A 4,969-nucleotide genomic window follows, 5' to 3' on the forward strand; every position below is an offset into this window, starting at 1 on the left:
AGAATCCACCAAACCCAGAGGCTCTCAGGGGCTCTTTGGCCAATACGATGACACATGTCAGTGTAACAGAAACCCAGTTACCTTCTCATAATATGCAGCTCAGGGGGATGCAGTTGAGGGATAGGACGGGGACTCACAATGTTACAAGTTGTGTCTGGGTATCATGATTGTGGTCTCAAGGGTCCCAGGTGGCACCCCAGCCATCAGGTCTACCTTCCAGACAGGAAGAAGGGACACAGAGCTCTGCCAACTGCATCATCTTCCCTTTCATTGAAAAGGCAAAATCTTTCCCAGAAATCCTCAACTGACATTTGCACATGTCTCTTTAAGCAATATTGTGTCATACAGCCCACCCTGGAAATGAGGGAAATGGGCAAGTTATTTAGTGGGGTAGATTGCTAACTCCTTCCAGAAACTGAAAATCTGTTTTAAAAAAAAAAAAAAAAAAAAAAAAAAAAAAAAAAAAAAAAAAAAAAACCCAAAAAACAAAGAAGTGGAGATAGGAGAAGAAATGAGCACTGTCTGCTTCAATTAGCAACAGGCCTGAAAGGATGATGAGAATCAGCCAAATTCTCCCCATGCCACTCCCCAGAGACTATGTACTAGCTTGCTTCCACTGCTTTTGTTCTAAACAAATAGCCAAGACTGGGTGCTTTGTAAAGAGATGATGTTTATTTATCCCAGAGTCCAAGATTTGGCAGCCCCTGTGACGGAGCTGTGGTGAGGGTCATCCCAGCATGGTGAATGGCATCATGGTGAGAGGACATGTGAGGGGAAGAGGCTGCCTGGCCAGAAACCTGGGGAGAGACCAGTTGAGTCTTGCTCTTCTCAGAACAACCCATTCTCACAGGAACCACTGGGGGCCATGAGAAGCACATTACTCCCTTCCGAGGGCACCATTCCAAGTGAAGGAAACACTTCACACTAGGCCGCAACTCCTACAGCTTCTACCACCTCAACACTGCCACACTGAGGACCAAGCGTCCAGCCTGCGAAACTATGGAGGACAAACCACATCCACATCATCACATGCTCCAGCACAGTCAACATGGATAGAGCAGGATGTCCAGTGTGCAACAGGTGTGTATGTGGGGCTGGGGGAAGGGTGCTCTCAGAAGGCACTGGAAGCAGCCAGAGCACCCATGCCACCACCTCTGTGATGTCACACTTTATACTTCTTTCCTTCCCTACCATCCTCATGACAATCTGGGTGGGAACCTAACACACATAACACTTGGCTCTCATTTCCCAGGAGAATCGGCATACCCATGCCACACTCTCAGGAAATGGCGCCCGGTGGTCAACCTCGAGTTGACTGTTCTTGGTTCCGACCAAGTCTATTTGCCTCCTTTGTCATCATGATGCTCGTGATCATGAGCAGCGCTTTCTTCGCCTACCCGTGAGTCTCCCATGGAAGCTCTGAGGTTTAGGCAATGATAGTGAAGAGGCAGGGGAGTGGGGACAGAGGGTCAGGAGGGAAAGAAGGATATATAGTTAGCACCTCAGAGGTCTAGAGTGCCTGAGGCATCTAGGGAACTGCGGGTGGCTGGGAGTGCTGGTGACATTAGCTGGAGTCTCCATGGTGTGTCTCTAGCCGGGATATTTACCCCTGTCCTTAAGGTCTGTGAGTCCAACCTCAGGTGAGCCAGGCCTCGTGGGGAGCTCTGGGTTGGCCCAGACTAGAAGTGAGTCTGATTCTGGTTTCAGATGCAGATGGCTGGTGGGCCATGGGGAGTGGGCCTTTGCCCTCGTCACCGGCCCACTCTTCCTTTTGAGCCTATGGAGCCTGGTTCGATTAAACATCTCGGACCCGGGCATTTTACATTGAGGTAAGTCCTCAGAATCCTGGGAGAAGGAGTGGTACCCCAAGGGCTGATGCCCACAGGGGTGATTTCTGAAGTGTGAAGCCCACCTATGGGCTCAGGATCCCTGCCTCCATGTCATCATGACTGAGGCCCTGGCACTTCATTTCCCAAGCCACTGAGGTGTGAAGAAACAGAATCCTGGAGGTTTCCCAGTTACTTTAGAAGGGAGGACTGGGCAGGCTGGCAGGAGAGGCCAGCAGGCTCTTCCAAAGCACAGTTCACTCTTGCTCCTTCCCATTTCACACACAACATCCAGCACTGATCTCTCTTCCCAAGGGTGGAGCTCTGCAGAGATCTCTTTTGGCTGGAAAGCCCTTCTCTTTGACTGCCAGCCCATCTGAGTGGTCAGCTTCCTCAACATGGACCGGGATTCCTCTGGAAACTTCCTCCCCACTCTTCTTCTTGCCCAGTGATGCTATGGGGCTGCTCCAAGCAGCAGTGAGAGAAGGGCCTCCTGACACTGTCCCAACCTCTTCCCATGCCAGGCTCCGTGGAGCAGGACCCGGAAGCAGGACACACTGCCTGGATGCACAACCATGCGTTCCAGATGCCCTGGTGTCATCAATGCAACTTCCACCGACCACCTCGCACCCTCCACTGCGTGACATGTAACATCTGCGTGGAGGTGAGTACTCCTCCTCCCTGTCCACTCACCAATCCATCCTGGGGTACCTGATCAGGACTGGGAACCTCACAGCATAAGTGGGCCAGGGGTGGGTATGAGACTGTCTTCTCAGACTGCTAAGGGTGTTTCTCTGCCACACTTGGTCACTCATATCTGTTATCACCTCTGTGTCTTCTCCTGTCCTGAGAGGCAGGCCTTCTTTGCACAGGTGCTGACAAGCAAAGGGCATCAAATATGTGCTGAGTCTGGAGGATTCAGGGGGAGGAAAGACAGCTCCTGTACCATCCCCTGCTTGCTGATATTCCATACCCAGACCTTAGGCCAGGTGCTTCCCTGTTCTGGGATCTTTGCCTGTCTTCCTCTGGTTGTCCAAGTTGGAGGGGTTCCTGGGTTCTGAGTGTTCTTCTCTCATGTGCACACCCTGCATGGCCTTCCAAGTACAGAAGGCTGGTGGGTAAGGGAGTTCTTTACATCCTTCTCCAGTATCTGAGAAAAGAGAGGCCCAGAGTTATTCTATATCCTGCTCCAAGTGACACCAGGCAGTCTGGTCTCTAAACACCTCACTCTGTGACAGCTGACCTCTTGAACCATGGAGTCCTAACAAACATCGGTAGCAATGGAAATGCCAGGTTCTGCCTGGAGTTGGGAGCCCGTGTGTAGGACCAAGTGCAGGTGGCCCAGAATTTGGGGGGACCTGAGCATTTGGGGGCGATGGAGACCAGGCCAGATAGACCCTGGACACCTGCCTCCTCTCTCCTAGGAGTTTGACCATCACTCGAGGTGGGTCAACAACTGCATTGGGCATCGGAACTTCCGGCTGTTCCTGCTCCTCCTGGTGTCCCTGTGTCTCTACCTGGTTGCCCTGGTGGTGACCTCCGTCATCTTCGTGGTGCGCACCACTGACATGGCACTGTCCTTGGACAAAATCATAGCGTATCCACAGAGTCCCAAGGGCCCACACTGGTTACTCCACATGCTGTGGAGAGGGAGGGGTGGACAGCCAAGGGGCGGGTCGCCAAGAGCAGGGCTGATGTGGGCGGGTCTAGAAGGAAAAGCCCCTTGGGAGGACCTGTCAAGGCCATGGTGAAGGTGAGTGGGGTCAGGGAGACAGGCGGGGTGGGATGGACGGTGGAGTTAAGACTCGCAGGACTTGGCAGAGGGATAATGCAGGTAGAAACGGAATAGGTAGGAGGAAGGCCCGTTGGAGTTAGCTTTCGGTTAGGTGTACTGGACGAATTGTCCAGTCCAGGAAGGAAGATTCGGTGGGCGGGGCTCTGTGGAGGCGGGTCAAGGGGGCGGGGCCTGATCAAGGGGCGGGGCCAGTGAGGTTTTCTCCTAGGGGTTGGCTTCTTAACCTCTGCACAGCATCATCGTAGCTATATTGGCCACTGGCGCCCTGCTGCCTGTCATCTTCGAGCTACTGGTCCAGGCTGTAGCCGTGAGCACCGCCAGGCGTCTCTACGAGGTCCAGGTAAGCAGGGTTGAGTCCCTGTGCCGGGATACCCCGCTGGGCTGAGAGGCACATGGTTGGAAAAAAGCAAGGAACCTGAAGGTGTTCTGTTGAGGGAATGATAAGGATAAGGCTCTAATTCAAGCCCCAGGTGGCACCGGCAATGAAGTTGACCCCGTGGGGGTCAAGAGTAAAAATGGCCCCGAAAGTTCAAGCGTGAGATCATTTTGGATGAAGTGAAAATCTGGGAGCCATGGTAGGATTTCTTCTAAAACTCTTCTATTGAGGAATAATTTACACACAGTAAAATTCACCCATTTTCTTCTATGGTAAGGCATTTTGACAAATAGATATCGTCCTGCACTGCCACCATGATTAAGGTTAGACCAGTTTCATTACCCAAATCTGCTTTCATCATCTTCAGTTGCCAAGTCTCAAGGGAAATGTGGTCTGCACTCTGGATTCGCCAGACAGGGCTCCCCCCATTGCTGGCAGCACCCGTGTAGGCATCATTACATGCAGCCACTTCCATGCAGCTCCTCCTGGAGTCAATTGCTTGGTGGTTGGTAGCAAGGACTCTGGAGCCAGATCGCAGAATTCCACGTCACACCTCTACAACATACCATCAGGGAGATCATGGGCATGCTAACTAACCACCTGGTCACTCAATTTCCATATCTATAACCAGGGAAGCGTGGGTTAATATGCAGAAGACACATAGAACAGTGGCTGGAACCAGAAAGTGCCCTATGAGTTGCTGTTACAATGACTACTATTCCTTCCTGTGGTCACTTACACATGTTTATGCCTCATCTTAAAAGCCAAGCAAGCTTCACCGTTGATGTCCCATGCCTCCAATGCACCTGGTGTACCTTCTGTGCCTTATTCCCTGAAAGACTTGACCTCTCTCTCTAACTTCACCCTTCACTTCCTGGCCCATGTCAGTCCAGCCTCTGCTCTTGCTGTCAGGAAGATGCTCCCACCAATGGCCAAAGCAGCAGACATTCTTCAGGCTGCTCTTACTGGGTT

The 4,969-nt window shown here is 52.0% G+C and overlaps 1 pseudogene; it reads left to right on the forward strand.

The window, feature by feature from the left end:
* The first annotated feature begins 1,286 nt into the window (after nt 1–1,286).
* On the forward strand, nt 1,287–4,589 carry LOC124993585 (palmitoyltransferase ZDHHC19-like; annotated as a pseudogene).
* Nucleotides 4,590–4,969: the final 380 nt, after the last annotated feature.

This window comes from Sciurus carolinensis, chromosome 9, assembly GCF_902686445.1.
Source record: "Sciurus carolinensis chromosome 9, mSciCar1.2, whole genome shotgun sequence".
Taxonomy (NCBI): Eukaryota; Metazoa; Chordata; class Mammalia; order Rodentia; family Sciuridae; genus Sciurus; species Sciurus carolinensis.